This window comes from Mus musculus, chromosome 2, assembly GCF_000001635.26.
Source record: "Mus musculus strain C57BL/6J chromosome 2, GRCm38.p6 C57BL/6J".
In the NCBI taxonomy this organism is placed as follows: Eukaryota; Metazoa; Chordata; class Mammalia; order Rodentia; family Muridae; genus Mus; species Mus musculus.
In genome coordinates, this window is record NC_000068.7 from 33,573,325 (window position 1) to 33,597,747 (window position 24,423).

The following is a 24,423-nucleotide window of genomic DNA, read 5'->3' on the forward strand; positions in this document are numbered from 1 at the left end:
CGGAGCTGATGAGCTGGCTTAGCGGGTAACAGCACTGACTGCTCTTCCGAAGGTCCTGAGTTCAAATCCCAGCAACCACCTGGTGGCTCACAACCATCCGTAATGAGATCTAATGCCCTCTTCTGGTGTGTCTGAAGACAGCTACAGTGTACTTATGTATGATAATAAACAAATCTTTGGGCTGGAGCGAGCAGGGACTGAGTGAGCAGGGTCAACTGGAGCGAGTGGGGTTGACCAAAGTGAGCAGAGGTCCTAAAAAATTCCATTCCCAGCAACCACATGAAGTAGAACAACCATCTGTAATGGGATCTGATGCCCTCTTCTGGTGTGTCTGGAGGCAGTGACAGTGTCCTCACATACAGAAAGTAAATAAATAAATAAATAAATAAATAAATAAATAAATCTTAAAAAACAAAAGAAGTTGATACCTTGGGGATGTTGTGTCAGTGATAAGCTGACACACTGTCAGTCAAATCAGACTTCAGTTTGGTTCAAAACACTTGAGAGCACATGATAATCTCAAAGTTCAAGACCAAATCGTGGCTCTAAAGCCGTACCCAGGCCTGTCACTAGCTGCCATGTTTTCTGCTGTTTCTGAAACAGCAATTCCCATCTGCTTCCAAGGCTTGCTGTCTCTCACTCTTCCTTCTGCTTCTAGAGTGCCCATCTTTCAAGGCCTCCTTCTCCAGGAAGGCTTCCCTGATGCAGAATCTCAGCCACTATCTACGTGTCCAAGGTCTCTACTGAGCTGGGGATTGACTCTGGCCTAACTCCTCCCACCCCCGTCTGACAGTGAGATTATTAGTGTTTGTCGAATGGATGAACAACCTTGTGAAAAATGAAATCGCATCCAGGTTGAGTGAGAAAAAATTATGGTTTTTTTTGGTTTTTTCGAGACAGGGTTTCTCCATGTAGCCCTGGCTGTCCTGAAACTCACTTTGTAGACCAGGCTGGCCTCAAACTCAGAAATCTGCCTGCCTCTGCCTCCCAAGTGCTGGGATTAAAGGTGTGCGCCACCACGCCCAGCTTAAAATTACGTTTCTTTAAGAGGCTCTAGGAATATGGCTAAGTGCCAGGCATGGTGGCACATGCCTTTATTCCCAGCACTCGGGAGGCAATTGGTCGGATCTCTGTGAGTTCGAGACTAGTCTGGTCTACAAAGTGAGTTCCAGGACAGCCAGGGCTACACAGAGGAATCCTGTCTCAATAAATAGATAGATAGATAGATAGATAGATAGATAGATAGATAGATAGATAGAAACCTGCCTAAGTAACAAGATAAACAGAATTGTTCTCTCTGGCCCCCTCCGAGACCTCCGAGACTATTTGCCTGTCTCTCTTTGTCTAGAGGTCTGCCAGAACGTCACCCTAGCTGGACCAGGGTGGCTGAGGCAGATGCTTCCTATAAGCCCACCCATAGGTAAACCTCAGAGCTCCTGGACACCACTGCTGGACTTGTTGCCCAATGGAGACCACATGAATAGGTGCCACTGGCCTGGTGGCTCTCTGTGCTCACTGCTCGACCTCCTTGGCTTCATCCATCATTGTCCTGGAAGCCAGCTCTGAGGATGTCTGCGCACAGAGCCAGGCTGCTTGGTCCCATAGAAATGGCCACAGTGTGGCAGGTGATCTGCCTGGTTGTGTTCACCACAGGAAGGTGTGATGGCCAAATGTGGGAAACAATGTCAGGAGGCTCCTAGGGGTGGGGACACTGCACAGGCTTAGGAAGTTGGTTCTGGGGGTGACAGGAATGGTTTTGAATCCCAGCTCTGCCCTGCTAGCTTCCTGATTTGGGGACCTGAGGCCCTGGTTCCCTGTTAGAAAATGGAGGTTGGATGCCCATGTAGTAGATGTGGTAGCCTCTTCTTCGACCACACCCAGGTGGTAGTAGGACCCCAGGTTCCATTGATGGGATCAGAATAATAAGAGCTCCTTGTGGTGTGGTGTGGTGTGAACTTCTTACAGTGGAGGCTGTGGTACCCTATGAGGTAGGTGCAGGAGTAAGGGGCAGGTCTCCCTGGGGACAGGGCCCTGGACAGTAGGGGTGGCAGGGATTGTAGAGTCAGCCCATCACTGCGACTTACTGACATCTCCCCCATGTGCCTGTGCATCCTTATCATTCCTGGCTTAGCTGTTTTTTATTTGGAGACAAAAAGGGGCCTGTTGATGGGATCCAACTCAAACCAGCTGCAAACATCTGCTTTGATGCGGCAGGAGCCGCAGGCAGGCCCGGAGTGCGCGTCAATCAGGCGGCTGGAATGTGCTGCGTGGCTGGCCATGCTTGCTGGCTGCCGGTTGTGGTACCTCCTGGCCTGCCAGGGCTTGGCAGGGCCTTGCTGACCCGCCGCCTGCCCAGCCTGCATGAGGGCGGCCCCAGGGGCTTCTCTTAGCTCTTTGATCCACCTCCGGGGCACAGTGGGGAGGCCCTAGCCAGGGCTGGAGGTCACACGCCACAGGCAGGCAGGGACCAGTCTAGCTTGGAGCCTGAGGTACTGTCTGCACACATTCAGAGATCCCACGGACGCTGGTACCTTTTCCATGTCAGGCACTGAATGGGGACGGATCTGGGAGCAGAAGGGACAGCCCACCCAGGTCCCACCTCAACATCCATTCTCACATCAGAGGGGACATTTTAAGGTGAGAACAGTGTGTCTATCTGAGCAAACAGACCATCACACACACAAGGTACAAAAGGAGACAATAAGGTAACACAAGCGGTGACGGAGAGTCCAGAGGGCTGCAGTTTTAGAGGAGCAGTCAGAGGCGGCCTGCTCTACACATCACGGCATCTAGGGAAGGGGATCCAGCTGTGGGAACAGCACTGTAAAGGCCCTGAGGTCAGAGTGCACATGGGGTGCCAGGAAGTGACACAGGGCACTGTGGCTGGAGCAGGTGAGTGTGTGTGTGGGGACCCGGGTGTAGGCAGAACTTGGGGAAGGCTGATTATGTGACCTGGGAAGGCTTTGAGCTAACGAGTAGCAATTAAAGGGTTTTTTGGTTGTTTTGGCATTTTGAGACAGGGTTTCTCTGTGTAGCCCTGGCTGTCCTGGAACTCACTTTGTAGACCAGGCTGGCCTTGAATGCAGAAATCCACCTGCCTCTGCCTCCCAAGTGCTGGGATTAAAGGCATGCACCACCACTGACCAACTCAAAGGCTTTTAAAAAAGACATTTATGTAATAGTTGGTATGGTGGGGGGGGGGGGTTGGGAGGGAGGAGCGACAACTGTCTGAGTCAATTCTCCCCTTCTACCATGTGGGTTCTGGGAATTGAACTCAGATCACTATCTTGGTAGAAATCACCTTTACCCATTAAGCCATCTCTTTGGCCCCCTGGACTGGTATCTTAACTGGCTCTCTCTGGCAGCCGTGTATGATGGATGAGAGGCAGACAGGCTTGGGGGCATCAGCCGAGTAACCTAGGCAAAGGTGAGGCTAGCTCCTGCTAGGTGCGATCAGGGAAGGCGTCCTGAAGTAGAAACCTTCTGAAGGGGAGGATGCCAGAGAACAGGCAGGGTCTGAGCCTCTCAACAGTGGTGGGGAGAAGCCATTAGAAAGGAAAGCTGAGATGCAGGAGAGACTGGGGCCTTGGCTCTGGACAGGATGTGCCCAGGGCAGCCAGCACTGCCACCTGAAGCTCTGGGGAAGCTTAGACAGACAGAGTTATGGGCCTGAGCACAAACATACATTCACACACATGGGCACCGCATGTAGCCCTACAGAATGAGCTTGTACCATGTGGCCTCCCACCTGACAGTTTGCTTCCCATCTTCAGAGGAACACATCATGGCGTGGGGTGGACACTGCTCTGAAACCACACCTTCCTGGGCAATAGTCAGGGACAGACAAAGTCCAGGACAGAGGGAAAGTGGATCAGTGCCTGCCCCTCTCCATCTGAGCACCTTTCCTCGAAGCCCTGTGGTCCATCTCAGGATGCTGCTCCAGGCAGAAGAGCCTCAGGATGTGAGGAACCAGGCTAAGGGCTTTGTCATTGTTTGAAAAGCATGGCTATCGGTTCTTGTCTGGGTCCCCAGGACTAGTGTAACTTGGGTGATAGAGAGTTTGCCTTCTAACATACAAGAAGCCCTGGGTTTGATCCCCAGCACCACATAAAGGCAGGCATGGTAGCACATGATCACAATCCCATCTCTTGGGAGGTAGCGGCAGGGAGAATAGTTTATCCTAAACTACATAGACAGACTTGCCCTCACTCACCACATTGATGAGTGCCTGTGAGACAGGCTTTGGACTGCCCCTTCCTTTCCTCCTGCTGTGCACCCCAGCCCTAGGAGCAGAGCCAGGTCCCTTCCCCTCCCCCACCTTCACTAAGGTCACCAGCTCCTGTCTCTGGATCCAACAGACCTTAGTACTCTTCCTACTACAATCTAAGATTTATTGAGTGTTTCCTACAGACCAGGCCCCAAGCATTCTTTGCACACGGATTGTTCCTCTAACTAGAGGCACGTCCAGCCTTGTTACAGAAGAGGGAAATGGTTAGAGAAGGCATCAGGCTGCTGCTCTCCTGGCCTTACTGTGGGGTCCTTGTTCTAGAAGCCCTTGGTGTCTTTCCTCTTGCCCACCTAGTGATAACTTTGTCTCACTGTAAGTTCAGAGAAGCCAGGTCCATAGACCCAGACTGCAGGTGCTAAGGACATGAAGGGTTGTGTGGTCCCCATAGCCCAGGTAGAAGAGGAGATGTAGAGCCACCAGCTTTGTCTTGGGGTCCTCCATGGCCAAAGTGGGCTGAGTCCAGAGCCATGTGTCCAGGAAGGGCTGTGGGATTATGGCAGAACCCAAGGAGGTATATACACAGTCAGGTAGAAGGCAGCATTGGCTGGCAGCAGGGAACACCTGTTTGTGGCTTCAAAGACCTTGGGAGAGCTGGGGACGGTGACCCTCGTCTGTAATTGAGGACAAGTTCAAAGCCAGCCTGGCTACATAGTGGGTTCCAGGTTAGCCAGTGCCATACAGTGAGTTCCTGTCTCAGATATTTAAAGAAATATCTCAGAAGAGGAAAGGCAAGATGGTGTAATGGGTACAGGTGCTTGTTGCACAATCTGAGGACCTGAGTTCAATCCCTGGAACTGACATAAAGATGGAAGGAGGGGACCAACTCCACAGAGTCATCCGCTGACCTCTACAGGTGTAGAGGGGCTGACTTGAGAGTTGCAGTCTATGTAGAGACAGACAAGCAGAGAGGTCATACCAGGAGGGAGCCGCTGGAGAAGCAAAGGCATGAATGAGGAATACGCAGGCTATTTGTAAGGCTGAGGGGACAGTGCAGTAGATTGGAGCAGGTTGATAAGGACGAATGTCAGAGAGCAAGGCCCCAGGCCCAACTCGCAATAGCTGAAGGTAAAGCACATCCTTTTGTCCCATACAAGGACACATGCAGCCACTCAAACAGTTACCTCACAAGCTATGCATCCATCCTCTCTCCCATTCACCTACCCATCTTCCCACCCGTCCACCTTTATTCATAATATTCATCCATCTACCTATCTATCCATCCATGCATTCACCCACCCATCATTTATCCACCCATTCACCTATCAATCAGCCCACCCATCTACCATCTATCCACACATCCATCCATCCATCCATCCATCCATCCATCCATCCATCCATCCAGTTTACGCCATACCTGCCCATCACCCCAGCCATCCACTCACCCATGCAGACTGCCTATTCAACCCAACCTTTCACCGCAATGTGAGGTGTTAACATTTACCAATGGCCAATTGTTGTGCCCGGTGACAAGGACCAAATGGGAATAGAATCCACAGGCTATCCTAAGTAGAAGGAACAGCAGCAAGGCATTCAAAGGGAGGGGTCCAGACACTACTGTGGGGTAGAGCACTGCCCCAAACTGGTATTGTGGTCCACCATTCTCACCCCAAAGATTTTGCCTTCTTTGTTTGTAAACTGTAGCAGGGTTTAATTAGGGTTCTATCAACATTGAGAAACTTCCTTTGAGCAAGCATGTCCTAGAAGAAACTCCATTAAGGCAATTTAATTTTTTGATCAATTTTCTTTCTAGTATAGTTAAATAATTTATAACTTTTCCCCCTTTCATTGTTTTGCTTTACTAAAGTTATTTTTATTGAGATAAATGATTTTTTTTTCACCGACGGTTTTAAAGAGTGCTAGCTCTGCTGCAGGGCTTGCGCCCACCTCCAGCCTTGCTGACGGCCAGTGGCAGCACATTAAACCTGCTTAGCCTCCCTGCCGGCAGCTGTACTTCATACTGACTTTTTTTTATTTACCAAGGTAAATCTCCCCTAGGCTCAGGAGGGTGTTTCTCAATGCTGCCAACTAAATCACTGACGTTTGTTTTCACAGATCTTACCAGGCAGCCAATGAAAACACTCGCCCAGGGACCAAGACGCGGGGTCAAGACGGAGTTGGGGTATCTTATGTAGACTGCAAGTGTCCCCAGAACCTACGTGAGTTACTTCTTGTCCTTTGGGAACTCAGCACTACCTCCTCTTCTTGGTCCAAGCCTCAGGTTCCTGTGACTTGTTTCTGAGTCTGGTCCCTTACTGAGTAGGTCTGAGGCTCTCCAAAGAGCCCTGAAGGCATAGGGTTGAACAGCTCTTTTCTCCACAGGCGAGTCTGGTTGCTTCTCTGTACTTTCTGCCCCAGGCTTCTCTTGTGTAGCCATAGGCACAGCACAAGCTTTCTTAGCCCAGGCATCCCAGCTACCATGAGATCTGGCCCAAGGCTCTTCCCCACCACACATTTTTTGTGCACATGCCTCTGACCCTGCTCTGGCACATTGGGAAGCATTTATCAAGATCCTACCAAATGCCACAGTGATGAAACCTGTCCAGCCTGGAGCGCTCAGCCACACAGGAAATCTTCTTTCAAAGGTCCCAGGATCACCTCTAGAAAGGTAGGGTCCCTTACTCCATACAAAGTCAGGGCCTGACCCAGGCTAGCCTAGAGACTGGCACCACACTGTTCTCTGGGCTGAGAAGGTGGTTAGGGAGGGATGGGAAAGAAAGAGGTGCCAGAGATATGGGAGCCTGAGGGTAGCTCTTGGTATGCCAGAGATAATGGGAGCCTGAGGGTTGCTCTTGGTATGCCTTTTTGAGGTGACAGTTACCCGCAGTTAGGTGGGTAGAACAAGTCTCCAAGATGACCCCCTCAACAGGATTCTGAGATGTGGGCACAGGAGTGGGCGGGCTGAGAGTGATTCTACAGTCTTGAAGGCATGAGGGTTAGACTTCTCAAAAGCCGGTGGGCTCTCTCTCCTGAAGGCTGGGGGTGGCTATCGAAGGTTAAGCCTGATGCCCCTGCTGGGCAGGGCAAACAAGGCCACTCCTGGGGACACCCCTCTCTTGTTGGCCCGTTTAGTGGGTAACTGATCGCCCCACGCCCCGCCCCAGCCGCCCGCTGCCCGCTAGAGCCGCTTAATCACCGCCCGCCCGGCTGCATTAGCATAGTAATGGCCTTTAAATTGAGCCTCTTTGTTTTTTAATTAAGCTCCCAGCAGGTACAGAGAAGAGCGATTATTGAGGAAGCTGCCAGCGCTAATCGCCCGCAGTCATTTGACAATTAAAAAGCGCCTAGCTTTAACCCTTTCCTTGCGCCCGCAGCAGTGCCCCCCTAGCGTTTAGCACCGAACGTGCGTGTGCACGCTTTCGATTGGGATCCGGGGCTCGGTCCCCTAGCAACTCAGAGAGGTCCTTGCCAACACCCCATTTTGATGAGGGGCAAACTGAGGCACAGAGCAGGGAGGTATATTGCCCAAGGCACGCAGTTTGGGCGTGGGAGACAAGAGTTTGGCAGACAGGTTACTATGGAGATCCAGCGCCCAGCCTTGACGCTTTGCAGCGCCCTCTGAGAACACCTTCCCTTTTAACGAGTCTGGCGAAAAATTTCTCGCCCTTCTAAGCCCTTGTGGACATCTCCCAACGCCTGTGGGAAGAAATTCTCAGGCCTCCTCTCCCTCCCCTCACCCATCCCTTATTGTGTGCAGACAGGAGGTTGGGGCTCCAGGATCCCTGAGAACAGCTGTGTAAAAAGAGACAGGCGTGTGCTCTGCCCAGGTGGGTGGCCCCCCAAGAAATGGAACAGGCAAATTCAAAGACAGGCACCACAGTTCCAGGTCCAGCCCCTCCAGGGAGAGGTGGTCAGAGAAGCCCTCCACCCCCTGCCGAGTTTGGAGGGGAGGGTCTGAGGGAAGGCTGCAGTGTGTGCAAAGACCCAGAGGCACGACCTACAGGCTTGACCTAGAAAGAAAAGCTGAAGGGGAGGGACAACTGGAACCCGACGAGCACGGCAGAGCAGGAGCCAGCCAAGGGGTGGGTCTTACAGACTTCACAAACAACTGCACTTGTGTTTGGGTAATGCCTCCCATGATTTACTACCGAAATGTCCAAAAGGCAGCCACCTCTTCCATCCTATCCCAAGTTTTCTGGTACCCTTCCCAAAGGCAACTTGTGCCTTGGCTGGGGTCTCCTTCCTGAAAATGAGATAGGTGACCCTCCCCCACCCCCACAAGCTTGGCCTTTCCTAATGAGGACTGGTTGGCGCTCTCTCTCTCTCTCTCTCTCTCTCTCTCTCTCTCACACACACACACACACACACACACACACACACACACAACCACTGCTCCCCAGAGCACCTGACTTCCAGCTGCCAGGCCCTTCAGGGTAGGCTCAAACCCTGATTTACTTAACCCGCACCCCGTGGATGGCCTTGCGGGCCATTTAAAGGATTTTGTCTTAATCTCAAGAACCATAGGAAGCCATTGAAGGGTTTTAAACGGGGAGTGGCTTGAGTGATTTACATTTTTAAAAGATCGAGTTGGCTCTTAGCTGGAGTCCTCTAAGAGTTGGAGTCCTGCGGGAGGCTGGAGGCGGGAGGTGGGAGGCGGAGCAGCTTCAGGCTGGGGGGTACTGGAGTGGGAGGTGGTGGTTTAGGAGAAAGCAATGGAGAGTGGGGTGAGCCCTGGGCTTGGGGATGGATGGATGGAGGGTGCCCCGCCCCCACCCCATCACTAAGATAGGGGCACAGGGTATCGGGTATAGCACTCATCTCATCTCAGGACACGCAGGCTCCACAGGAGGAGGTGGGGTGAGCCTAGTCCCCCCACAGTGTCCCAAGCTCTACTGCTGACCTTCATCTCTATTACAGGCTGAGCTGAGGGAGTCTGGCAATGGCTGTCTTTCTTGCTCAGTTCTCTATCCCCGCCCGGGGGGGGGGGGGCAGAGGGGAATTTGGATTGACAGAGGAGCACTTGGCCCTGGTCGATTTTTTTTTTCTGTCCCTGGCTCAGGGGTGGACTGGGATAGGCTGTCAGCACCCTGTAGCCCCCCCCCCCTCCCTCTGCCTATGACTCAGAGCTGAGTGGGGGCTGCTTGAGAGGAGCTGGGATAGGGGCAGTCAGGGCCACCCAGCAGCTGCCTTGTCCCCTGGACAGAGGCAGGAAGCATGAAGGCCTTGCAGGCAGCCAGGGGTTAACAGCCAGCCCACCCCCATCTATCAGCTAACATCTCCCAAACAGACAGACAGACAAGGCAGCTGTCCAAACAGGCCTGTGTACCTGGCCACAGCCGCAGAGGGGACAGGGCAGTGCTATTTACTCAGCTCCTGCCCCTACCACACACACACACACACACACACACACACACGGGCATTTCCATGCAGTCTCCCTGGGGTTTGTGCTGAAGGTTTGGTGGTTCATAATGCTGAGTGTCCTTGTTCTGAACTGGAGGTCCTGGCTATTAGGGCTAGTACTGACTGGTCTAGCTCAGGCGTCCTCACTGTCCTGGCTATTAGGGCTAGTACTGACTGGTCTAGCTCAGGCGTCCTCACTGTCCTGGCTATTAGGGGTAGTACTGACTGGTCTAGCTCAGGCGTCCTCACTGTTACCCGTGAGCCAAGAAACAACACTAAACTGTGCTCTCACAGCAGAAACTTGGGGAAGCATCTCAGACACCCAAGAGGCGTCCCAGCTCCCCCTCTCTTTCCCTGTATGTCTCTCTGACCAGCTCCCATTGAAGTAAATGGCACTGGCTACCACTCACTTCTGTTGAGGACTCAGAAAGCCCCTCCCATCACACCTGTCCATCACCTCCTTCTCACAGGGCTCCCAGGTCTGATCCTTCTCCTTAGTGTGAGCTGCTCCCCACCTCTCTAAGTTCCCAGGCCTGCAGTGTCAGGTGCCCCGTCTCCCTCTGCTGGTGGCTCCTCAGTGTACTCTGCGAGTTCTCCCAGGCATTGGCGGTGAGGATCCTAATTTACTATGGCTCCACACCTGCTCAGCTCCGCTCCTACCTCCTGCCCAGAGCCTGGGTATCTCACTCCCACTGCAGAAGGCAAGGGACTAACCAAGGCTCAGAGAGGCAGTATGTTTGTGCCAAACCCCAAGAGCTACAGCACAGTGCCCCACAGAAGCGGCGAGGCAGGCTGGAGAGGGGCGATGCTGAGGACTGGAATTTGGTTCCTGACACCCGTGTTAAGTGGCTCACGATTGCCTTGACCTCCAGCTCCAGGCGAGCTAGCACCCTCTTTTGGCATTCATAGGCACACCACAAGCACATGCACATACATGCACGAATGTACACACTCACACTAGGAGGAGGAGGGAGAGGAAGAGGAGGAGGAGCAGCAAGGTGGGCACATTGTGGGGGAAGAACAAAGAGCCCCTGACTCATGCATGTGTCAAGTCCCAGCACCAGGCAGCATAAGCCAGCAGCTAGAGATGCCCAGTTTCACCAAGGTGCATTGGGTCTGTGAACCTCAGAACAACTGAGTCATGGGGAGGGATGCTCCCACTTACCAGGGCTCTCATGAGTCCGGTTGAGACATCCTTAGCAGGGACGGACATGTGCAGCCTAGGGAACACATCCTCTTCCCAAGGCCAGGCTCCGACAGCTCCTCAGTGCCCCTACCCAGTGTGACATCTTTACAGCACATGCAGTGCCTGCTAAGGCCTGGGTGGGGTGAGGGGGAGGCAGGACACCTCTCAAGTAACGAATTGTAAATTCCTGGGCCCCTGGCTTTCCATCCCTAACAACCTCCTCCCCTGGCCACAGCGCCTGTCCCTTCGCAGCCAATTTAAATGAGGGGTCCCAGACCTTGGGCGGAAAGCATTCCAGACTCCAGAGAGGGGGCAACTATTGTTTCTTTGGGAAAAAAATAAAATAAAATAAAATAAACCGGATCTCTGCAGCGTCTAATCACTCGCATATGTGCGGTGGGGTTCCCAGCATGGACAGCCCTTTACAGTGTGAGAGCCCCTGGGGCACAAACCTGGTTTCCCCTCAAGAGCCCATGAGGGAGGTCAATATGGAAGAGACTGAGGCAGAGGGCAGAGTCCCTAGGCCCCATCTAATTTATTCTACTCCATTACCTCACAATGGCTGATGGTCCCATTTCATAGAAGGTACAACTGAGTCTCTCAGTCAAGGTCAACAGCCAGTACCTGGTCCTGCTAGGATCTTCCTAGAGGCACAGGCCCCCGGGGAGCTGCCCTGCACTGAGTGGTCTCCCTGTGTGAGGGCCACGCACTGCCCTTTTAAGGGGGTCTGGTCCCCCTAGTCCTGGCCCAGGCAGGCTCTGCCATAACCACAGCTGGGGCCTGGAAGCATCAAAGCTGGTTTTTAATAAGGAGGATGAATCTTCTAGGAAGCCATAGTCCAGGAGGGAGGGGTGGCCGGGCAGCCGGACCTCAGTACTCCTGCCTTTCTGCAGGCAGGGAGGGGAGGCCTGGCCCGGTGGCCTGTCGCTGGCCGCTGGGGGCCTGGGCGGCGGGGGGCGGCTGCCCCAGGCCTGGAGGGAGCTGGCTCTTCTACCGGAGTAAGCTCACAGGATATTACACAGCCTTTGTGTGCCTGGTGACCCAGCTGCTGGTTATTGAAAAATTCCACCGCTCTGCTCAGGGCAGGCTGCTGACCCCTCATCCCAGGACGCGCCTATCTTTCAAAAGATACAGGATTAGAGCAGCGGGCCCGACCCTGAGCAAAGCCCGTCTGGGGTGTCTGTGTTTTCGTGGCCTCACGGGATTCTGCTGGAGTGGGTTCTTGGCGCAGGATTTAATTAGTTGGAATCAGGCTGCGATTACTGTGGCGACTATTTACCCAGGCACTCAGCAGTCTGAGCCCTACTCAGAACAAAGATGGGCCCCTCGGCCCTGGGCTGGCCAGGCCAGGGGCCCCAGCTGAGCTTGGGCCCAGCTGCTGGGCGGGCAAGGAAGAGCTGCAGGCCCAGCCAGGCCTTCTGCCGGCACACCTCATTTACTCGATATTTGTGGGTTTTCGCAATGCAAAGCATCTACATGGGGCTTTTAAAAAATTAAAGCATCTCAAGAAATTTATGGCCAACTTCCGAGTAGCCCCTCCCCCAGCCCATGGCTCTGTGGCCATGGTCAGGCAGAACTAGTTTGCTGATGTGGGACTGAATTCCTGCAGGAGGATGGTAGGGAGCCTATGCCCAGAGGCTGCTCTGGCCCCCAGTCTGCCTCCTCAGGTGCCCCAAACTCATGAGCGTGTGCATGTCTGTGACCACACATGTCTGACAAGCCCTTTGCCTAGCGTGGTCAGTCGGTGCACACAACATCTCATTTCTCTGGCTTACACCCATTCCCACACCATGGGAGCGTTCCCAATGCCGACACTGCTACTGGAACACCAGTACAATGTGTGTACATATATGTAGTCTCTGTGCCCTCTCCTCCTGCATACATCTGCTTGCCAAAGCACACATGCATTCACACTAGGCTCATGTCTGTCTATAGCTTTTCGGCTTCTGGTATGTAGCCACTGTTTAGATGTGTCTGCATCTACACATGCCTGCAAATCTCAGGGTGCCCCACCCTATGCACACATGCTGTACACATGGACCCCCACACATTGTCACAGGCCACTGAACCAAGAAGTGCTGCACGTGTGAACAGCCAGTGACAGAACAGCTCCAAGTATGTTCACACATTCATAGACAGTGTCTGTACACACATGTATACATGTGTGTCAGCCCTCTGGGAGGCTTCAGGGGTAGTTTGTAGCCCAGAGTCGGGTGTGGCTTAGAGATACTTTGAGTTCTATTTTGTTTATTCATTTACCTATTGACAGGGTCTCACTATTTGGCCTTGGTGGATTGGAACTCCCTTTATAGCCTAATTGGACCTGAACTCATAGAGATCTTCCTGCCTCTGCCTCCAGAGTGCTGGGATTACAGGTATGAGTCACCCATGCCTTGCTAAGATAGTTCTAGTAGGGGTTAGGACCCGCCTGGTCAGGAAAACTGCCAGGTCAGACCACAAGGTAGATCTGGGGGGTCTGGCCACCATTTAGGCAGGCCCTGTTCCAGCTATCACAGATCTCCGCACAGCCTGTTCTTAGCTTCCTCTGAAGACGTTTTAGCTCTCACCTGACCTCTCACCTTTACCATGGCCACTAAGGCCTCTGTCCCGCTGTGGCTTGGGACACTTCAGGCTCACCTGGAGATCAGGAACAGAGAAGCAAACTGCTGGACACAGAAAGACTTTAGGTATAACGGTGCAGGGCAGCCCTTTCTTCCCTGCTATAGAAATAAATAGCTGTGGCCCTATCCCAGAGCCTCACAGGAACCTCCCCATAACATCAGTCTGACTGTGAACACTCCCACACGCAGAGAACACACCTACATGAATGAAGCCACTAGAATACCATCTACTTGCACTAAGAGACACAGGCACATATAGAGAGAGGGACACAAAAAACCCTGGTCGGAGACACATCTGAGTGGTTGGTAAATGAGGACACAGTGGATGTTAGCTTACACAGAAGCCTCCGCAAATAGCAGGCACATGTGCACTAACATACATACATGCACACACAATGTACACACAGCCCACAGCCCTGAAGGAAACTGATCTCAAGAGAATGAGTCTTGAGTGTTCCAGTGATGACCAGACATGGCTACTGGCTCATCACTGTTGAGCCACTCATACCCAAGACCAGGCAGGACCCCTGACTTGCTGCTGACCCCATCCCCAGTTCTTACATCATCCCCCTCTGCTTTGGAACTGATGGGTCCTCCTTCAGGCTTCTCCAAGTCTGCTCCCCTCACAGACACCATGGGGAACCCTCAGCTGATGTCCTCCTCTGTCCCCTGAGCTCCCCCCACCATGGTCCTGCACTTCCACTGGGCTGGCTTCCTGGCATGCCTTACACTTGTCCAGCTTCACAAGCCACACCCTCCCTGTCTTCATTCCACCTCGCTGCCTCACACCCCGGGTAGCCTAGCCCAGGCTAGATCCCACCCCTGCTGCAGTCTTCGAGTACATTTCTCAATGGCCCACAAGGTTGATGGACTCCCGTGTCTTATAAAACCTCCAGATGGCTTCACCAAAGAGGGTTGTGCAGGATGTTCTCAGCCCCGAGCAAGGGAGGATGCCCCCTGGTGGTTATCTTATCCCCAGCCTAGTTCAGCACCATGGGGTGGGGGTGGGGGCGACTCCCCAAGGTATAAAAGCGGGGGACAGCAGGATGAGGTGGTAGCCTTTCTGGGATCTGGAAGGTATGCATTCCAATCCTGCTGCTATTTAGCTTTGTGGCCTGGGCCTCTGGTACTCATCCAGGGCCTCAGTTTCCCCTTTATTTCTCAGAGGTTTGAACCTGCTTCTGTGGCACTAGATGGCAAACTTGCAGTGAGGCTGTGGGGTGCTGAATGCTCAACACAGACTCAGAGGGGGACTCCAGCATCCCCTCCAAATCTGCCTCAGTTGCCATCACCGCCCACAGAGACCCTTGCCAAGGTCCTTGCAGGTCTCAGGGACCTCCACTGTCCCAGGAAAAGTCTCTGTCCCAAGCCACGGTCATTAAGGTACTTCCTGGTATCTCTTCTTCCATCTTTCCCTAGCCTGGGAGCTCTCAGCTCCCTTCCCAACCCACCTCTAAGAGCCCAGTCAGTATGTTGACAAAACTGTCCAGATCCACGGGTGCTGTGTCCTCACCTGTACCTCCTTGCCCAAGGACCCAGTTTCAGCCTCTTACTTTGCCACAAACTAAGACCCAAATGGAAACATCCCTCGTGTTCCCAAGGCAGGGCCTACTCAGACACAGCTGCTGTGAAACAGGCAGGGGACAAGGGACAGGACAAAGCTCACACCTTCTCAGCCATTGACCACTTTCAGCTTGTTTCCTTTCTTTCATTTAAAATGTGACACACAGGGGCCGGGTGTGGTGGCGCACACCTTTAATCCCAGCACTCAGGAGGCAGAGGCAGGTGGATTTCTGAGTTCGAGGCCAGCCTGGTCTACAAAGTGAGTTCCAGGACAGTCAGGGCTATACAGAGAAACCCTGTCTCAAACAAAACAAAACAAAATGTGACACACAGACACACAGACACACACACATACATACACACACACACACAGAGACAGAGAGACAGAGACAGAGAGACAGAGACAGAGAGACAGAGACAGAGAGACAGAGACAGAGAGACAGAGACAGAGAGACAGAGACAGACAGGGACAGAGACAGAGAGACAGAGACAGAGAGACAGAGACAGAGAGACAGAGAGGAGGGCATGCCATGTGGTGGTCAGAGGACAACTTTGTGGAGTCAGTCCTCTCCATTCCCCTTTATACTGGGATCCGGGGATTGAACTCAGGCCTCCAGCCTTGCATGACAAGTGCCTTTTCCCTCTGGCCATCTCACTGGCCCCATGAGCCATCCCTTTCTACTGGAAACTGGAAACTGCAGAGCCTGTCCCTCCCTGATTGCAGGTTCCTGGAAGCACAGTCCCCTCTTCTTAAATGCCAAGAGCCTCGTCAGGCCTCAGCCCTCTTGTGGTTTCTGTTGTCACTTCAATTCCCAAAGCCCCTAAAGCTCTGCTTTCATTTCTACAGCACTGGCAGCTCCTCCAGTCAACTCCATGACCATGACACCAACTCACAGAGGGTACAACTGAGTCTCTTGCTCAAGGTCATGTGACCCAGCTAGGCTGTTCTCAGATGCATGGGCTCCGAAGGCTGTCCTGCAGTTGCTCACTGCCCCACCTCCTCTGCTTCTCTGCGGGTGCCTCAGGGCAGCACAGTCCGGGTGTTCACACCCCAGCTCCTGTCAGTTAGCATATGTGCACAATGACAGATGCACCAGGATGCCGGCTGATATGGCGGGTGTGACAGCAAGGCCCTGGCAGGGAAATGGTTAATAAATCAAGGCCTACCCATTCCCTGGAGGGTTGTCCCTGCCAATACAGGTTAATCTGTGTGCAGTGACATGGGCACCAGTCCTCAGCATTTTACTGAACAGGACAGGCAAGAGGATGGCAAAGATACAGGCCCCACGGAATGGACAGTTCACTGGATACACTCAGCATGCTTTGAACACGCTCCTAAGAAACGTGTTCGTGGAGCTCAGTGGATAAAGACTTTGCTTCACAGGGGCTGGTGAGATGGCTCAGTGGGTAAGAGCATCCGACTGCTCTTCCAAAGGTCCGGAGTTCAAATCCTAGCAACCACATGGTGGCTCACAACCATCTTTAATGAGATCTGACTCCCTCTTCTGGAGTGTTTGAAGACAGCGACAGTGTACTTACATATAATAAATAAATAAATCTTTAAAAAAAAAAAAAAGAATTTGCTTCACAAGTGTAAGGCCTGAAGAACCCATGAAAACATGACAGCCACCTTTAATCCCAGCACTCTGGAGGCAGACATGGGATTCTCCGTGCAAGCCAGCTAGCCAGTCAAGCTCAAAGCATCAAGTTCTGGTTTTTGTATGAGACTCTGTCTCAGTACATTAATGTGGAGAGTGGTTGAGAAAACCTGATTTCAGCCTCTGGCCCCACATGTGGGCACACACAGGCATGTGCACCTGTACCTGTGTTTGCCTACACATGAGAATACACATACTCACACCCATGCCACACACGAAAGAAGGAAATAAATAAATAAAGGGATATAAGAAGGAATTTTTAAAGGAGGTATAAAGGAGGATATGGCCACTGTGTACTTTTCACGGGTAAAGTCCCAGGTCCTCCACTCCCTCCTCAAGCTCAGCTCTTTCTGCCATCTCCAGTTCTTTCGTAGTGAGATCCAGCTGGAGGCTGGGGAGATGGCTCTGGAGGAGCAGTGCCTAAAAGCCTAAGCTGGGCTGTGTGTGGCAGCATAAACCTTTAACCCCAGCACAGGCAGGTGGTTCTCAGAGTTCAAGCCTGGTCTACATTGTGATTTTCAGGACAGGTAGAGCTATGCAGAGAAACCCTGCTCTCTCTCTCTCTCTCTCTCTCTCTCTCTCTCTCTCTCTGTGTGTGTGTGTGTGTGTGTGTGTAAGAGAGAGAGAGAGAGCCTAAGCTGGGGTCCCTGTGTCTGTGTAAACACTGGGCGTGGTTGTATGCACCTGTCATGGTAAACACAGAGGTCACACGACAGCTTGGTAGAGTTTTCTCTTCATCCACCTTCATGTGGGGTTCTGGGGATCAAACTCAGGCTGTCGGGCTTGGAAGGCAGAGATGGGGATCCCCAGGGTCCGTTGGCCCATCAGCCTAGCCTAATCTGCTGATTCCAAATTTCATGAGACACTGTCTCAAAATGTAAGTTGGAGAGTGTTATAGGCAGATAGCTGATGTCAACCTCTGGCCTCTCTACATGCACTCACATACATGTGCATATGTCCCTGTTCACATACATATACATAACACACACACACACACAGATACACACATACAGATGTACACACACACAAAGATGCACACACACACACACACACACACACACACACACACACACACACACACACACAAAGAAAATCCAACTCTCATTCATAGCAAACAAGGTAGAGAACCTCAACTTCTCCAGAGGCTGGCTTCAGCTTGCCTTCTTTTTAATTAATTAATTAATTTTTTATGTATAAAGTATTTTGACTGGCACTGAGACAAAGGGCATAGGTCCCTGCCGGTTCTGCCGCTCTTGCCAGGACTCTGACTCCTGCTGTTGACATTTCCTTTGCCTGTTCTCTTTGCCTCTCCTCTTACCCTTAGCCTTCCCTGCCCCTTCCTGGAAAGGCTGTAGGATGGATGGCTCTAGTCACACAAAGGCAGGCTCCCACTGTTCCTGACCTGGCCCTGTTCCCCACCTTCTCCACCCCCACCCCACTTCTGCTCTTCACTCTCACCGTCCCCTCTCCCTGGCCCGCTCACTCACTGTCCTCCAAGGCTCTCCTTAAATGCTTTCCTTTCAACAGCGCTACATTCTGAAAATGTTTCCTCTGGGAGGTTGTTGGGCTCTAGCTGGGCCTCTAGGAGAGGAGCCATGTTTCTGATAGATCTGAGTTCAAGACCAGTCTCTGTCTCCCATCAAGTATTTCTAATATGTGAGACAGGATAAAGACCACAACCAACCAGCAGAGCTTCCTGAGGACGGCCAAGGTATGGGGTGGGTCTTAGGCAACCGGTGCGTGTTAGGTAGCCTGGACATCAGCATCCTTTCTCCTACCTCTATCTCCTGGCAGGTGTGTGTGTGTTCACATGGCCTCCTGCACTGCCTTCTGTGTTTGGGTCTCCATTTGCATTTGCCCTGGAGACAATGGTGCAGTCTGTAGGGAGTGCCCAAGCCCCCCTTGCTCATCAGGGGGACACAGCTGAGATGCTCCAGGCTGGCATGGGCTGGCCCCACCACTGAGGAGGCAAACGACCCAGGGGCTGCTGGGGGGAGGGGGCAGCTGGTGCCTTCTCTACTCAAAGGCCAACAATTCTCCACGGCTGGTGAGAGGCCAGAGGGGGTGCCCCACAGGCTCCCTTCCTGCTGTATACATGCCACCCAGGGGAAAGTGCGTCTAGATCAGAGATTTGGCCACCCATCTCAAAAACCCAGAACCATAGGTGGGGGGGCCTTTGTTTTCCTAGCAAGAGGCTGCCCCTTCCTCAGGTCCCGCCACTTATGATGGCAGGCACTGAGCTCCCACACACACACACACACACACACAAGGTGAGTATTCTCTTCAACACTCTGTGACAACTCAGTACTGCATTAGTGCAATAAATACTAATTTAAAGAAAACTGAGACTCAATTTAGCCACCAGAGTCAGGAGCAGCATTTAGCAGGGCTATAGAATGTCACTGTGTGGCTGGCAGCCCTGCCCCCACCAACCCAGCCCTAGCAGGGACAGATGAGGAACCATCATAGGCCATGCCAGGGTGCACCGCCAATTCAGACTATGGGTGTGTGTGTGTGTGTGTGTGTGTGTGTGTGTGTGTGTGTGTGTGTGTGTGTGTGTGTGTGCAGGCCAGCAGCTAGGCTAGCAGCTCCAGGGAGCCATGGTGGAGACCATGTAGCCTCAACATGAGCAGGAAGAAGGCAGTGCCCACCTCGTGGACTCTGCTGGCACCAAGCTCAGTGCAGGTATCAGTTTTTCAGCGCATCAACCCTTCTGGTGAGGTAGATCCCTTTATCCCTGCTGAGGCCAAGGAAGGTAAATTACTTTGGTGAAAGCCTTGTACAGCTTTTTTTGGTCTTTTATTAACCATGGAGTAGAGCCACGTGCTGTCTCCATGTTATGACCCTTCAGTCAGTCCTTTAGACAAGGGAGCAAAGACACTGCGTGAGGTCACACTTCTTACTCCTGCCTCTTGGCCTCAGCGGGGATAAAGGGCCTCTTCAGGAAAGGGATATATTGCCCACCGGCTCCAAAAAAAATCATGGGGTTGTCCATCTGATCTCTAGGTCATTGGGTTAGACCGGATAGGGGACTTGAGGGAGCATGGGGCTGTAACTTGGCCTCCAATGTTATGCAGGCAAAACAAACAAGGCCCCTCTGTGAAGGGCTGGGGATTTGTGCTCATTGCCATGGAAACGACACAGAGCATGGGGGAGGGGACCAGGGCTTGCCACTGCCTTTACAGATGTGAGACCCCTGCAGCCTCCAACAGGCTAGGCCACGGGTGGCCTGCAGGCTGCGGGAGCCAGGGGTAACCGGAGAGGCATCCCATCTCCCTGGTGTTCCTCCGGGGCTGGGCGTGGGCGGTAAGGTCCTGGTACAGACCTCAGGCCTGGGCTCGGTAGGTGTGGTGGCTGGTGCAATGAGGGCAGAGGATCCTTCTGAGTCACATGTGCCAAAAATATATGACAGAGATAAGAACAGCAACTCCTACCCACCTGGCTAAAAATACCCACACTCAGGAGGCTGAAAGGGGGGGGTTCCCCTGACGATGCAGGCCTGGTTTACTGTGCCTGCCCTGTGGGTGGCCAGCTCTAGGGAGAAACGATTTCTTGGGGAAGACCACCAAGGCCAAGGCCAGGGCCTGCTCTCTAGTGTGCACCCTGGGTGGGTGGGTGGGGGTGGGGGGCTCCTGTCAGGTGCTGCCCAGTGAGAGAGCAACTTGTAAGCAAGGTTCCATGCAAACAAGGAGGACAGCCATGGTGGCTCAAGCTTACGGTTCCCTCCTGTCCTACAGGCCTGACACTACTGTGCACACTCTGTGCCTCACCTCATTTTGGTAAGAAAGGAAGAATTTGTACTGAAATCCAGACCGGCAGAGTTCACGTTCTCAGTCAAAGTAACCCAAAGTTAAGAATGACTGAGTTGGAACTAGATCCCACGTCTGGTAACGTTCAGAGTGGGTCATCCATTTGCCTCCAATTACCCAGCAAGGACCAGGATTGGAGAGGGTTTTTCTAGCTCCCAAGTTCAATACCCCTTCAGGTCCTTGGCATATCCATGACTAAGGTCCCACTGGCTGGCAAGTCCTGTGTCTGCCTCAGCTTTCTCTTCTGTCTATCTGTGGGGTCCCATCTGAGCTTTGGGCACAACCCCCCCCCCCGACTGCTGGCATGGCATAGCCTGGGACAGGGCCTGGGGCTGCCTCATCTTCGATGCTTGTGAAACTCAGCAAGGGTTAGCCATTCTCAAGGATACCTAGCTAGGCTGGGCTCAGCAACAATGAGCCCTCTGTGCCCAGGTTGGAGCCTGCTCCAACAGGCCGCCCACCGGCTCCCAACCCAGTCTCACAAACTTCCTCAGGCCCCCATGCCCACCCTAGGAGCAGACACCCCTCTTCCCAAGATCAGGGTGTGGGAGCTCACCAGGCCAGCCAGGGAACTGGTTCTGCAGAGTCTCTGGGCTGCCAGTGCTTAGACTGGGCGGAGGCCAAGAGGACTTAGGGCAGGAGCCAGTCCCTGGCACTGCCCTTGGGCAACAAGACTCCTACCTCTCCAGCTAAGGAAACTGAGGTTTGCAAGGAATTTGCATGAGCATTTCCTGGGCCAGTACAATAATGATAATAATGACCTAGTTATTCGGTCAGTATCTATTGGTCAGGCACGTGCTAAGAACTACACATGAGTGTCCTTCAGATGTGAGGTCTAAAGCCCAGAGAGGTTAAGTTATTTGTACAAGCACCACACAGCAGTCAGGTGACAGCATGAGTTGAAGGAGTGTTCAGGTTGCCCTGACTCTTTTTTTTTTTTTTTTTTTTTTTTTTTTGCCTCTGTGGGATAAAGCCCTGCCTGGGGGTGGGGGTCAGGGCTCTGGTGTCCTGCAGGTGTTGCACCCTGTGGGCCTAGTACTGGGAACGAGGCCCCTCCCCTTGCTGCTGGGCTTCCACAATCCCTGCATTGTTGATTCATTAGGTAATTTCCCTGGAAGCACCAGCTGTTTGGAGGGTGGGGAGATGACGGATGGAGGTGGCTGGGGTAGTAGGGACCACTGGCCCAGAGGTGCTCTGGTCTGCCCTAGTGGGGCAGAGGTCACACTGGGCCAGGTGTCCCCCACCCCGTTACTGTTGCTGTGACCATACCCCGAGGGAACTCCTGGGCCTTCAAGGACGGTGAGGGGAAGGTCTGGCCCTGCCCACCAGGGCCTCGCATTCCCAGGTGCCTGCTCAATGGGAGGCCACAGCCTGCACACAGGCTGGCTGAGGAGAGGGAAGGAATAGACAGAGCCCCAGGCTCCGCAGGCCCAGCTGAGCAGAAGCAGTTGGGGAAGGAGGGACCGCCCTCATCCATGGCTCTTCAGAGGCTGCCGCAGGGCTGGGCCATTAAACCTGCTCCGCTGCCCAATAAATAGACAGCAACCATGCGCTTCAGGTCAGATTCAATGCTCCCCATGACAGCTTCTACCAGCCACACTGGAGCAGCTGTGGGAGGCATCAGCCTGCCTCGTCCCAGCTCCTGCTCTGGATTGGTGCACTGAAGAACCTGGCCCAGACAGAGTTCTTTATACCCTGTGGGGAAGAAGCACGGTGTGTAGAGGCTCCCAGGTCACCCTGCCTCGGAGGCTGCCCACATGGAGTACGAATAGCTGGGTATGAAGCTTCCCATACAGCCAAAGAGGCTGTCCGGGGTGTGCTAATTTTTCAGTCCTTTCCTTGGGGACTTGGTGTCTCTTGCCAGTGTCAACATTGCTGTTGCAGGGACACCTTCTGTGTATCTTTGACTATTGGGTACTCCTGCTCTGACTTTCTGTGATCTGCCTGTGTGTCCCCAGAGTTCACTGTCACTGTTTGTGATGATGCTTGAGACCTTAGCATACCCTGCGGCTTAGCAGGAACCGCACTGGCTCAGTTATGGTTGCAGTCCTACCTCCCTGAACTGTCCTGGGAAGGAGGATTGAAAGATGGAGAAAGCCAGGGCGGTGGAAAAAGCACTGTGCAAGTATGAGGAAGCTGTGTTCAGATCCCCAGTGCAGGCATAGTGGTTCATGCCAGGATCCTTGGGGCTGGGAGACAGGCGGGAGGGTCCCTGGGGCTTGCTGGCCAGTCGGTCCAGGTCAAATGGCAAGCTCCAGGTTCAGTGAGAGACCCTGTCCTGAAATACAAGTGTTTAAGGAAGATCTCTGATGCTGGCCCCTGGCCTCCACATGTGCCTGTACGTGCAAGTGCATGTACACACACGTTCACACACATGACACACAGAGAGATAAAAGAAAGGACTGACTAGCAAAGCAATCGCATGAAGTGAACCTCGGGTGTTCACGCCAGCCTCTGAAGCACCCTGACCAGTGTGTGACATGTGTGGCTTTGGCACGGCACTTGCCATGGCTTGCTTGGAGTCAACGTTTTGCAAATGCCATCCCTCAGAGAAGCTTGGAGGTAGGTATTGTTGCTACCCTAGTTTACAGAAGGAAAAATGGAGAATAAGAGAGAGGCAGTTTACCCAGTTTCACAGTTGTCAGCCTAGGATGGGATTCTAAGCTGCCTGACTTCAAGCATCCAAAATAACCGTACTGCTATCTATGCTATCTATAGATGCTTTGTCTCTATATGTGCACAGGAGTGTATGTGTGTGCAGATATGTGTGAGTGTGTGTGTATGTGCTGACATGTATGTGTGTAGAGCCGTGTGTATGTATGTATGTATGTATGTATGCATGCAGGTATATGTGTGTGCAGGTGTGTGAGTGTGTGTAGGGTCATGTTTATGTGTGTGTTTATGTGTGCAGTGTTTATGTGTCCAGATGTGTGTGTATATGTACAGAGACATATGAATAACTGTGCCTGTGTTCACACGTGTTTGTGTAGGTAGGTAGGTAGGTAGGTAGGTAGGTAGGTAGGTAGAAGCCAGAGGATAGACTTGCAACTTTGGATGCTATTCCTCAGGCCCTTCGTACCTTGACTTTTTTTTAAAAGAGTCTCTCACTGGCCTGAGACTTTCCAATTAGACTAAGGCTAGTTGGCCACTGATCCTCAGGGATCTGCCAGCCTTGGCTTTCCTGGGGCTGGGACTACAAGCTTGTATTGCCACACTTGGGTTTTGGGGATCAAAGTCAGGTCCTTGTGCTTGTGTGGCAAGCACTTTACCAACAGGGCCACATCCTCTGCCCTCGTGATTTTTATGCTGGTGTCAGAAGTTACAGCTACACTGAACCCTAGAGCAACCTCAAAGGCTAGTATAGATACCCTGCCCCAACACACACACACACACACACACACACACACACACACACACAGGATAATGGTTAGACCAGTGTAGACACCTCTGATCCTCTCAAGGCAATGGCCGAAGCTTTCATAAACACCTTCCCTTAGAACCATCTGGGAAGCTGAGCTTGTGTCTGCATCTAGAGGAGCTGACTAGGCCATACCCTGCCCTGTGTGAAGGCGGGCTGGGGTGAGTCCCCATGGAGCCAGCCCAGCTCTGGCCCAGCTGGGGCTCAGAAGGACCTCCAGGGGACAGCGTGAAATTGCCATTCTCCACTAGAGGCTGCTGCTAGAGGGAGCCTTCTGGGCTCAGCTGGGAGGGGGTCAGCGGGTGCCCCTGGACATGTTCCACCCAAGCCTGGGACGTTCCTCACCACCTGCCCTACGCTGGTGGCAGAAGAGGAGCCAGACAGGCCTGGGGCAGGGGCTACTTGAAGCTGTCATGCTCAGTAGGGGTAGGGGTTCCATTCAGAGCTGTGACAGAGCTCTTCTGGGGCCAGACAAAAGGCCTTGGCTCTGGTTGCAGCAGACAGGGGAGAGAGAGAGACAGAGAGACAGAGAGACAGAGGGAG

General features: G+C 52.9%; 1 protein-coding gene across 3 annotated transcripts in view; it reads right to left on the reverse strand.

Annotated features, from left to right (window-relative positions):
- Window positions 1-24,423, reverse strand: part of Lmx1b (LIM homeobox transcription factor 1 beta) — an 80,244-nt gene that overhangs the window by 12,360 nt on the left and 43,461 nt on the right. The window contains exon 1 of one of the 3 annotated variants that reach the window (XM_006497747.4): window positions 10,791-10,969. The exons of the other annotated variants lie outside the window; for them this stretch is intronic. The gene's annotated coding sequence lies outside the window, so the exon portion shown is untranslated. Of the gene's footprint in view, window positions 1-10,790; window positions 10,970-24,423 lie in introns of those variants that run through there. 3 annotated transcript variants of the gene reach the window in all.